Raw genomic sequence first — 12,640 nt, 5'->3', positions numbered from 1 at the left:
GAGCCCTGGTGCCCCCCCTCTAAAACCAGGAGCAGAGTTGTGGGAATCCCCGAGCCCTGGCGCCTCCTGCAAGGCTGAAACCGGGAGTGGAGCCAAAGCCCCGAGCCCTAGCATTCCCCCCCCAGCTCTAAAGCGCTGAGCCCCGGTGCTCCCGTGGGGCAGAAGCCCTGAGCCCCCTGCCTGGAGCCTTAGCACCCCAAGGGTCAGATGCCCCAACTCCCCACCTCCTGCAGCCCTGACCCCCCCACACTGCGGCTGGAGCCCCGACCCCTCTGAGCCCACCCTGTGGCTGAAGTCCATAACCTCCTCTTCAGAGCTATGGAATATTTCAGAGTTATGGACAACCTCCATTCCCGAGATGTCCGTAACTCTGAGGTTCTACTGTACATATTTTGTATTGACAGCACCTTTTAAATAAGGTGTAAAAAAAGTGCTTTGGATGTGTATAGGTAATATCCCCATTTTACAGGTGGGGAGACTGAGGAACAAAGTGAGTTGCAAGCAGGTCAGTGGTAGAGATAACACAGAAGAGCTGGAAATAGAAACATGACCTCTTGTCTCCCAATATAGGGAAAACCGTTTGAAATCATATACATCATTTATGGGCTAGAAGACAAAAGAAAATTTTACAACTCTTCGCACTGCACAGAGGAAATCTGTGTTATCTCAGATATCACTCTGCAGAAACTATTGGCAAAGGACAGACTGTGAAAGTGGTGCATACTGCATCACGTTAGGTTTCAGATTGTCTTCTTTTCTTTTAGACACAGTACAAGAAGGGATGAAAAGTCTTCTTTTACCCCATAAAGGCAGTACAGAATCTTTCAGATTTATTTATTTATTTCAACATGTTTAATTAAAAAACAAACAAAAAAAGCCATAAAATCTGAATTTCATTTTGGTTTATCCATAAGAATCATAGAATCATAGAATATCAGGGTTGGAAGGGACCTCAGGAGGTCATCTAGTCCAACCCCCTGCTCAAAGCAGGACCACCGGTCCCTGACTAAATCAATCCGGCCAGGCCTTTGTCAAGCCTGACCTTAAAAACTCCTAGGGAAGGGGATTCCACCACCTCCCTAGGTAACGCATTCCAGTGTTTCACCACCCTCCTAGTGAAAAAGTTTTTCCTAGTATCCAACCTAAATCTCCCCCACTGCAACTTGAAACCATTACTCCTTGTTCTGTCATCTACTACTACTGAGAACAGTCTAGATCCATCCTCTTTGGAACCCCCTTTCAGGTAGTTGAAAGCAGCTATCAAATCCCCCCTCATTCTTCTCTTCTGAAGACTAAACATCCCCAGTTCCCTCAGCCTCTCCTCATAAGTCATGTGTTCCAGTCCCCTAATCATTTTTGTTGCCCTCTGCTGGACTCTTTCCAGTTTTTCCACATCCTTCTTGTAGTGTGGGGCTCAAACTAAACTTTGGTTTAGTAGGATACTAATTTTTGGAGAAGAAAGGTGAGGGAGGCTGGGAGCTCTTAAAATACATAGAGCGTTCAAAAAAATTAATTACGTATTGGGAAGGGGAATATGGATATCTGATCCTTGTTAATCCGCAGCATAGGCTGAGACATGTGTGGGTGACTAAGGCCACGTCTACACTACCCGCTGGATTGGCGGGTAGTGATCGATCTGTTGAGGATCTATTTATCGCGTCTAGTGTAGACGTAATAAATCAATCCCTGATCGCTCTGCTGTCAACTCCGGAACTCCACCAGGGTGAGAGGCGGAAGTGGAGTCGACGGGGGAGCGGCGGCCATCGATCCCGCGCCGCGAGGATGCGAAATAAGTGATTCTAAGTCGATCTAAGATACGTCAACTTCAGCTACGCTATTCTCGTAGCTAAAGTTGCATATCTTAGATCGATCCACCCCCCCATAGTGTAGACCAGGCCTGAGAGGGAAGGGAGTAGATGAAAAGAAGAGATTAACTCAGGCTATATCTACACTACTGCACCTACTCTATGCAACTCCAGCTATGTGAATAACGTAGCTGGAGTCAATGTACCTTAGGTTGAGTTACCACAGGGTCTACACCGCGGGGGGTTGACGGGAGAAAATCTCCCTTACCTTACTCTTCTCATCTGGGATAGAGTACAGGTGTCGACTGGAGAGCGATCTGCTGTTGATTTGGCTAGTCTTTACTAGACCCGATAAATCGACCACCAGTGGATCGATCTCAGAGCGTCTATCCCCTCTGTTGTGTAGACCTGGCCTTAATAAAATACCACTTTGAGGGTGATAACTCTGTAAAAATTTTATTCTGTGCTGATCAACTCAGAGGCCACAGTGTATATCAGCCCAGAATATGGATTTTGGGAACTACCCTTCATTTATGATCTAATTAGTGCCCTGCAAGGGGAAAAGAGAGGGAAGCAGCCCTGCATTCTCCCATCGTTAGCGAAGCACATCCTAGGTTGACTGCACTGCAGCACACTGAATATGCATGTCCAGGGGAGGTCACTTCATCCATCATGGCACCTCTCTTTCAGCCACTGGATCATGATATTTTCAATGTGTTAAGCACAAAACAAGCCCCATTTGCAGAAGCCTTTCACTGCAGAGCAGTCTCACCTGCAATCACTGCGGCACTAAAGTACTGCGTACTTCATGCTAGTGGGCTCTAACCACAGAGGACCAGTAAAAAAGCTCTTTCTGTCTGACATGAATTAGGACGCTCAGTTAAAAATTCATAGGAAGATTACACAAAACCATATGCTGCCTTTATTTTTCCCCTTTTGCATTAAAAATGTACAGCTGCTCTGCATTAGACATTCCATTAGCCTGTGAGTCTCACAATCTAGAGTTTATAGTTAACGACGGGGAGAAAAAAAAAGTGAAGGGTTTTAAGCACAATATTTGGGGCTTCCTTAAAAAGACAGCATCGTGAGGTGGATGGAGAATTTTACTATGGGAGGAGGAGGTCTGCTGATGAGAAGCTGTATGTATCAGAGGAGACCTGGGATCAGCATTATCAGCTTGCCCTCTGTGCCCCCAAGCAGCATCAGCAATAATTAAAATGATATAACCTGTTTCCTGTGGTCATTTGGGAACAAAATAAAAAATCTATATTCCAAATGGACTCAGGAAATGTTTAGACTCCTCTTACAGCGTTAAGTTGCACACAGTTTTATGGCCACTCCATTTCTTCTGCAGAAGACCCTTTAGTTGAGTTGGAACACTTGAAGAGTCCAGCTTTAGTATTAGATAATTGACTGTGTTGGGCAGGTAATTGACTTGGATTCACTATATGGGCACTTAATGTATTGACAAAGTGAATTATTTCACCATAACCTTTCTATACATGGTAATGAGAAGCCTTCCAAAGGGTCCTCTTGATGCTGGTGTGTCAATAAGTTGCTTAAAGAGTTCTATACATACGCTTTGTTGTTTAGAGGTGCTGTAGGCTGTGATGATGTGGGAAATGGCCCAAACACAGCTCTGAGGTAAGCAGATGCAATAGCAACAAAGTCATCTGAGTTGCATCATTTTTTAACAAAGTTGAATTTGGTTCTATATTTGTCCCCAAAGTAAAACCAGATACTCAGGGACATAGTGTGTGACTGCTTTCTAGTGGACCAGCTAAGGGGGTACAGGTCTTCTCACCATTCTCCACAGTATATTCTCCATTTGTGCCAAGTGATACACAGAACAAGGAGTAGAGAATTCACCCCACTGATCAGAGATCCCCAGTGGCAAATGGGAAGGAACAATTTGCCCGTTATTTATTAAAAGGGAAAGGATGGTTTTGATTCTATGCTTGGTGTATTTGAAGATTAAAAAAAATCACATTAAATACACAAACAAGACATTGCACTAAATCCTCTTTTCTAGTCCCTACACAGGTTCTCAAGGTAGCTATTCTGTTTTGTTTACATGTGTTGATTTCCTTTCAGTGCCATTATGGGTTCAGTGCCTGTAGGGATAGTAGAGTAGCCTTGAATGAATCATCTGTGTAGACAGAGAGGAGAGTCTGCTGTTCAGAAATGCAGATGATGCATCCTGACAGATTGACTATAATTCTGTACAATCATGAGAGATGAGAAAGAATAGAGATTTTCTTAAAGTCACATAAATAAAAGTTTAACATGAGACATCTCAGAATGTGTGGTGATAGTCACCATTGTTTGGCTATGTATTTAATTAACTGCTGTCTTCAGTACATTTCTAATCAAATGTAAATTGCTATCTAAAACAATGAAGCTGGAAGTACTAGGCAACAGGAACATAGGAGCATATTAAAATGTCTTATTTAAATGAGAGGCAGAATGGCTCGATTTCACTGTGTACAGGAGATACTCTCTTAGCTCTGTATGCCCATAGCCCTGATACCTTCTTCCAGCTGATGATGATCTAAATGAGTTTTTCATACATGATTTATTCACTAGGAAACACAATGCATTACACATCATGTGTTGGTCTAGTAAAATATAACACAATGTCAATTTTGTCCACATGAGCTGTTTGATAAGCGGACCAAAGAAATTTGCAGCTAATCGTGCCAACTGCAGCCTCACTTCACAGATCCTAAGGCCAGAAGGGCCCACTGTGATAATCTACTTTGACCTTCGACATAACACAGCTATCCTTTCTTGAAATATGTGGCACTTCATGCACCAAATTGAGATCTCTGCACTGTGACCCAAATCCAGCAAAAGACTTAAGCACATATGTAACTGTAAGCATGTCAGTATCTGAGTGACTTTAATGAGACTTCTCAAATGCTTAACATTGTGCATGCATGTAAGTGCTTTCCAGATCATGGTTTCTATTTGTATTTTAGTGAATGCATAGTAAAGCCTGCTATACACTGGTCACAGTTAAACAATTGTCTTGTAGCCAAAAGAAGAAAAAGTAAGATGTTAGCAAGTGTTTGGGGAAATATCATGTGGCAGTTTAGAACTGATTATGGATGAAATTGACATAGGCTGCACGACTGATGTCTGTGTTGCAGCCTGGAGCAAGTTATGGCCAAGCTATAAGCCCTTGTTTCCTAGGGAATACAGGTGAAGTGCTGGAAATACTTAAACGACAGGGACAAGCTGTAAATAACGGCCCTGTTGTGTAGATTTTAAACAAGAGTCTTGAACTTCCTGTCTCAAGAATACATTTCATTGGGATTGTGGTTTGGTCTTTATAGAGTACGCCCTTGATATCAGTAGGAGTGCTGCATGTGAACAGCAAATACAGCATGGTCCCCTTGTATTTATGTTTATTCTAAGAGCCTTGATAGTGGCTAATGGACATGTACCTGCTTATATCAGGTATGAACTTGGTACAGGATACAGTTTTCACCATAGCCCCATGCCTGTAACTGTAGTGGGGAATTGGCCTGTGGGGATGATGCGGGGAAAACAAACATTGGTACTGCCATCCTTTACCGGGGAAGGCAACTTTCAGCTCTGCTAAGGGTTTCATAGGAGCCCTGCCAGTAGAACGTGTCTTGGGGAAATGCTGAATCACCACATACTCTGGGTACCTTGGCCTTGGTTCTCTCCCGCCAGCCTCCCCCATTCTGTAGCCGCCTTTGCTGTCCAGCTCTGATCTCCTCCTGGCAGAGTGGAGGTTGCCAGTTGCATGCACCACTGAACTGCTGCTCCAGGCAGACTTTTTAGGGTCTGGGCAGTAAATTTGGCTGCTTATTTCTAACAAGCTTAGGGATGCAAATTGCTAAGTGTTATAATGGGGACTGCCGTGAGGGAGACAGCAGCTTCATTCACTGAATGGAGGTGCCAAAACAGACACAGAGTTTATAAAAACTCTATTGAAAATTCCTTCCTTAATAAATCTTACAGAAAAGCTAATGTTGTGCCAAAATTTAAAAATGGTAAATGGGACTACACAAGTAATTATAGGCCTGTCAGTCTGCCATTGATTCTGGGCAAAATAATGGAATGGCTGATACAGGACTTGATTAATCAAGAATTAAAGGAAGGTAATATAGTTAATGGTAGTCAACATGGGTTTATGGGAAATAGATCTTGTCAAAGTAACATGATATCTTTTATTGATGAGGTTGCAAGTTTGGTTGATGAAGTTATTAATGTTGATTTAATATACTTAGACTTCTGTAGGGCATTTGACTTGGTGCCACATGATGTTTTGATTAAGAAACTAGTACAATACAAAATCAGCACGGCAAACATTAAGTGGATTAAAAACTGGCTAACTGATAGGTCTCAGAATGTCACAGTAAATGGAATCCTCACTGAGAAGGGTGTGTTTCTAATGCGGTCCTGTGGGGACTGTTCTTGGCTCTGTGATATTTGCTGTTTTTATCAATGACCTGGACGAAAACAGAAATAATCACTGATAAAGACTGCAGGTAACACAAAGATTGAGGGAGTGGTAAACAGTGAAGAGGACAGGTTGTTGATGCAGAATGATCTGGCTATCTTGGTACGCTGGGCGCAAGCAAGCAACATGTGTTTAATATAGCCAAAAGTTGTTATACCAATAAACTAAAAACCAGCAGGATCTTATTAAAGGGGAAAAGGCAAAAGACCACATTTATTGTGAATACAGAAAGGATCATAGTAAGCTGTTAGTTAAAGCTATAACATTCCATTCAATCTCATATTTATTCACACACACACACACACACACGTTCTGCAAGGTTGTTATCATAGTTACCAGCATGCCAAGCCACTGGCCAGGTGGCCTGGACATGAGGAGGGAGCAGGGCCTTGTCAGATGCTCATCTGATGCTCCTGGAAGTTGGTTTGCAGAATCAGACCCCAAAGTTCTCACTTTCTAGAGTCCATTTTTATAAGAATTTCTTCCTATGTCAGTCTCTGGGAATTGCTTCATCATGCTGTTGCTGAATCAATCAGCAGATGGCACATTCCTGATGGCTTCGTGCTGCCAGATGTTATCTTGTTCTTTGGTTCTCCCATTCTTGAGGCTGTTGGGTGGATTCCAGTCTGCCCTCCGGGGGTCCTCTGTTTATTTCCACTTGACGCCTTCTTCAGCCGATGGACACTGAATTCTTAGGCTGGCACCTCCCTTATCATTCAGTTATTATCCACACCAAGCATCCATCCACATACGTCCTCTAGCTCTATTTTAATCACATTTGTTAACAAAACGAGATGAATACAACAAAAGGGCGGCGAGTCTCTGGGTGCTGTTTCTGTTGTTACAGAGTATTACTTTGAGTCTCTCTCTGTGTGAGTAGTTGTTGTTACAAAGAATTGCTTTGAGAACAGACTCTGTCTTAGAATGTACTGACTCAATTAGCAGCTTGCAAGTTTCACACATAGAGGGAGAGAAACAGTACCAAAGACCAAGAGACCTCTTAACCAGCAATACCCTGGAATTCAAACCATGGGGAATCAAACTCATTTGTGACTTTAATACAGAACTTCTTTAATATGATCCAACAAAGTAAAGTCATGCATCTAGGAATAAAGTATGTAGGCCATACTCAGGGCTTCCAATTTTCAGTTTTAATGTATAAAACACCCTTGATGCAATGGATAAATAAAAATAAAATAATGAATTTGGTGTTTATCCAGTCAATATTGGAAAAACACCGGGAATGGTCACTTTTATCTAAGAGCTTGTCTACACGGAGCAGCAATGCTAACTATGAGGGTGTGATATCTAAAGCACGCTAATGTGTTGAACATTAATTGGTCCTTGTAAACCCTGCTCATGTGCCCTAAAGGTTCCCTAGTGTGCTTTAACATAGTGCTGTTTGAAACAGTAGTATATTGAAGCGCACTAGGGAACGTTACAAAGAGATTGCTCATTGTAGTATATACTATTGTAATGTGTATAATATATACATTACATTATTCATTCCAGTATATACAAAGAGCCCTGAACGCCTCGATTTCCTGTCATCTGCATAAAACTCAAAAAATGCGAAAAAATACCCCCCAAATGAAATTAATAATCTCCAAAACGCAGAAACCCCTGCCATACTTACAGGTTGGGAGACTATCCTGGGAAGCAGTGACTCTGAAAAAGACTTGGGGGTCATGGTGGTTAATCAGCTGAATGTGAGCTCCGAGTGCAACACTGTGACCAGAATGGCTAATAAAATCTTTGGGTGTATAAACGGGAGTATTGAGTGGGAATAGGAAAGTTATATAAACTTAGTATTTGGCACTGCTGTGACTGCGACTGGAATAATTTGTCTAGTTCTGATGTCCACAATTCAAGAAGTGTTGATAAATTGCAGAAGGTTTGGAGAAAAGCCCCAAGAATGATTAAATGATTGAAAAACATATCTGATAGTGAGACTCAAGGAGCTCAGTATGTTTAGCTTAACAGAGATGATTAAGGGGTGACTTGATCACAGTCTGTAAGTATGTAGACGGGAAACAGAAATTTGATAACAGAGGGCTCTTCATTCCAGCAGATAAAGATATAACAAGACCCAGTGGCTGGAAGCTGAAGTTAGACACATTCAGACTAGAAATAAGGTGCAATATTTTGTTAGGTTAATTAGCCATTGGAACAGCTCATCTAGGTTGTGATGGATGATCCATCACTGGAAATTTTTAAATCAAGATTGGATATTTTTTTAAAACACATGCTCTAGTTCAAACAGGAACTAATTCAGGGAAGTCCTATGACCTGTGTTATATAGAAGTTCAGACTGTATTATCATAATACTCCCTTCTGGACATATAAACTCTGAATTTCTGAATATATGAATTTCGAGTCTGCTTGTACGGCCATGGAGTTAATATCAAAACTCTCTTTGACTTCACTGAGAGAAGGATCAGGCCCTCCTATCTACGTCACTACAGTCACCTATCTTTATGGTATCTGACAGCTAGAGAATAAGAAATACAAGATCTGACCAGAATGCCCTATTACAGATCTCTGTTGTCTGGAATTAACAATGCATTTCCTCTCAGCTCTGTGCTGAAACATTGCTACGGAGAGTGGACAGAGACCCTTGTTTTCCCAAAATGGTTTCTGCATCTAATGAATTCATTAGTTATGTATGTGTTTCAGCTGATTAGGGAAGGTGTGTTGGGGAAGATTGCTGCCTTTCCCATAACTCTAAAACCATACACGTTTCTGTGCTTTGCCAGAAAGGCTTGCCGTCCTGTCCATAGAGCAAAAAGGTCGGAGGACATTGAGGAGAGATCTTCAGAGCCTAAGGACATTGCTTATTCTTTGGAGTCCACTGCCATGGAGTCAGATTTGATTCCTTTCCAGAAAAGCACCATCACTCGTTTCCAATCCTGGTTGCATGGAAATCCCTTTGCTTCTTTAACTGGGAATCTGTGCTCTCGGGGTGTGAATCCGTGTTCAGTAATAACATTTAGCACTTACCTTACCGAGTGTAGCACTTTCCATCTCCAAAGCACTTTGCGAGTGTTAATGAATTAATCCTCAGCTCATCATGGGGTGGCAGGTATTTTCAATAGTATTCTCCTCACTTCACAAAAGCAGAGAGGTCATGGTTTGCAAGGCTGCAGCAGGAGTCAGTGTCAGAGCTAGGATTAAAATGCAGTCATTCCTTGCTCCCTGTCCTGTGCTCAGCCCAATATGTCCCTAGGGAGACAGGCTTTTGAAGAGAGAGTAAAGGAACTAAGTATGCATTCTTCAGTTAGATGATGGAGAGGCAGGAGAGAGGAACACAATAAGTCTCTGCAAATATTAGGAAGGCTCCTTACATCTGCTTCCTCTCTGGAGCTAATGATATGCATGTCTGACCACTTTAACCTCTGCTGAGACCACCAGTTCATTTCACGTAGGGCACCAAACAGCCAGCAGCTAGTAATGGCTTTTGATAATCACTGGCCTGACCTGGATCTGTAGTGGTGACCTCTGTCTCCCATTCTGACCCCTCAAGCCACTCTGTTCTGTGAGTACTCCACTGAGCTGAAAGTGTGTTTTTTGTATATAATTACTGTGAAAGGTAAATATACTGTAAGTGAGCACAGTGTAACATCTTGCTTGTGAATAAAGCAGTAAGTGGGTGACCTCAAGGTGAAAAGTTCTGCATTCTGTATGCCAATTTCTTGTGCTTACAAAATTTAAAAAGAGAACAGAATTTCAGTGCAGTGGTAGGATTCCTGGGTGAGTTCTACAACTGTATGCTTCAGTCGTTTGCATTCTAGCAGTCAGTCACCTTCAGCTCAACTCTTTTAGCATAATGCAGTGCTTCCTACTCTATTTTTGTTGTTGTTGTTGGAAACTTCTTGTAGTGCAGTGGCAGATGGGCACCCTTCCTTGTGTCTCTTCCCTGTCATGACTGCTGCAGTCTGTCTGTCTTTCTTGGTGGCTACGTGTTTTTGTGTGTTCTCATGGCTGAGCTGAGCAGCATGGGAACACCTAGCATGGGTCTGTGATATCCTTGCTTGAACTCGTACACATAAGCTACTTCCGTGGACATCAGTATTAAGGTACTTATGCAAAAGCCCACTGAAATCAATGGAAAGACTCCCATTTACTTCGCTTGGATTTGGGCTGGCACTATGGGACAGCTGACACACGAGCAGTGATAGAAAGAAGCAGTTTTCAAGCAGCCATCCACCTAAGCAATGACTGCTCTCCATGATTAGCATTTAAATCCATAAGCATTGCAGGGCCTTACAGCCATAGTTAGTGACACATGGCTGCTGTCTATACTGTCACCCAATGTTTCAGCTTGACCTATGGTGACTCGCTGTATTACAGCACCAAAAGCAAAAGGCAGAATGAAGAACAACAAGCATGCCCATTGGATTAGCCAGACACAGCTCAGCTGCCCTGAACTGGTTTACCAAAGGGTTCAACTCTGTTTCCACACCGCAGTTGGATAGTGTCCCTTAGTAATTGATGCAGTATGGCCCATGTACAGTGGTGCATCAGCGAAGAGTACGTATTAGTGAAAATGAGGGCCTCCAGATGTTGAAATCTGGGTTTTATATGGTCTAGAAACTGTTGTCATAAATAGCATTACTTCTGTTGTTGTTAGTAAACCACTCTAATGTAATCATTATTTACCTGTCCTTTGTCCTTCCAGCAGCATCTCTGTGTAGACATATATGTGCAATGAGAGTTAACACAAAGGCACTTAAAATCTGAATGCCTAGTTTATTTCCAAATGGGAAGGTCAGCATCATTATTCTTGGTGGATTCAATTACGAAATCCTGCATAATCATAGCATTTGCTTCCTGTCTGTTAATCATGTCTAGCTGTGCATATAATATGTGCAAGTATAAGCAAAACAAGACATGGAATTTCCATGTGTGGCATGCCTGACATAAGTTCTTACCGGTTGAAATTTGGCTTTCCTAATATGATATAGATTTTTATTGTTTATTTTTTTTAATAAAAGGAAAACCCTGTGGCAAAGAAAAGTGGGCAGGCATCTGTTTGCAGTTAATCCTTCAGCTTCATTTAGACTCCACAGGATCTGTGAATGTAAGTCAAAACAGTAGGACAAAGTTGTTAAACCCCAGCAATGGCAAAGCCTCTCAAAAAGAACAGCAATTATCATTAATGGCCCCCCAAAAGTGTTGTTGTTTTTGTTTTGTTTTTAGGGAGAGAGCTCTATTAAAGTGATGTCAAACATTCTTATTTCCTTATTTATTATAGTGCTATTTGCAACCATAAACAATAACCCTAAAATGGAGGACAGTCAATAAAGGATAAAGTCTCCCATTTAAATGTAAACAGACACTGTCAAGAAAGAAACCATATTTCTGGTGGTTAGGGCTTGATCCAAAGGCTGTTGGAAACAACAGGTGTCTTTCCATTGACTTCAACTCATGCCCTTAAATGTTTTCCTTACCTGTGTTACTGCTCTAGAGTATTACAAATAATGGCAATAATGCCGATTTCTCACATAGAGTTTTTCATTAGTAGATTTCAAAGTGCTTCATAATCTTTATTTACTATCACAACTCCCCTATGTGGCAGGGAAGTACTACTATCCCCATTTTACTGATGGGGAACTGAACCATAGAGAGCCTAAGTGACTGGACCAAGGTCATATGGGAAGTCTGTGGCAAAGCACGGAATTGAACCTGGGTTTCCCAAGTTCTAGGCTAGTGCCCTAGCCACTGGACCATCCTCCATAAAGACCTTTTGAAAGTCTAATTCTCTTTATACCATTTATGCCGGGGGAGGGGGAGAGCGGAGAAGGCTTTCGCACTTTGCTGAGCTTGAACAGTGAACTAGAATGGTCAGTTTCATTTTCTGTCCTCGTGAGGTTCTTACCCCACATTGATCAATGTGGCATGTGAACACCTTCTGTTCTCTCGCACGGTGATAATGCTGCTGCTTGGATGGACAATGCTATAGGGGAACACTAAAGGGACTTGAATTGTTATTGGTTTAAAAATAATGAGTTAAGAGCAGCTTCAAATCCTACACCTGCCCCTGCATCCTACTGTGATGTTTGTGATGCTACAGTTGTGTTATTCTATCTCATTATTTTCTTTTCATCTCTTTGTTGCTATGTAAAAAGACCCACGCAAACAGCAGGGGAAACTGACTCAGACTACAATGCTGTGTTGTGACCTACCTTGCTGGACTGGGACCATCACAGAGCCCCACTGGAGTGAATGGGAATCCATGCAAATACAGCAATCCATAGCTACAGATTGCAGTTCAGGCCAAAAGACCTGGAAAAAGTCTCATTAACTTTAATGATGGAAGCTCAAGCCCTAATTAACTACA

The 12,640-nt window shown here is 42.1% G+C and overlaps 1 protein-coding gene across 1 annotated transcript in view; it reads left to right on the top strand.

Annotated features, from left to right (window-relative positions):
• The window catches only part of TENM4 (teneurin transmembrane protein 4), a 2,254,482-nt gene that overhangs the window by 1,644,211 nt on the left and 597,631 nt on the right, over positions 1 to 12,640 (top strand). The gene's annotated exons all lie outside the window — the stretch shown is intronic.

The sequence above is a fragment of the Lepidochelys olivacea genome (assembly GCF_965140295.1).
Source record: "Lepidochelys olivacea isolate rLepOli2 genome assembly, chromosome: 1".
Lineage (NCBI taxonomy): Eukaryota > Metazoa > Chordata > Testudines > Cheloniidae > Lepidochelys > Lepidochelys olivacea.
This window is presented reverse-complemented; position numbering and strand designations above follow the sequence as displayed.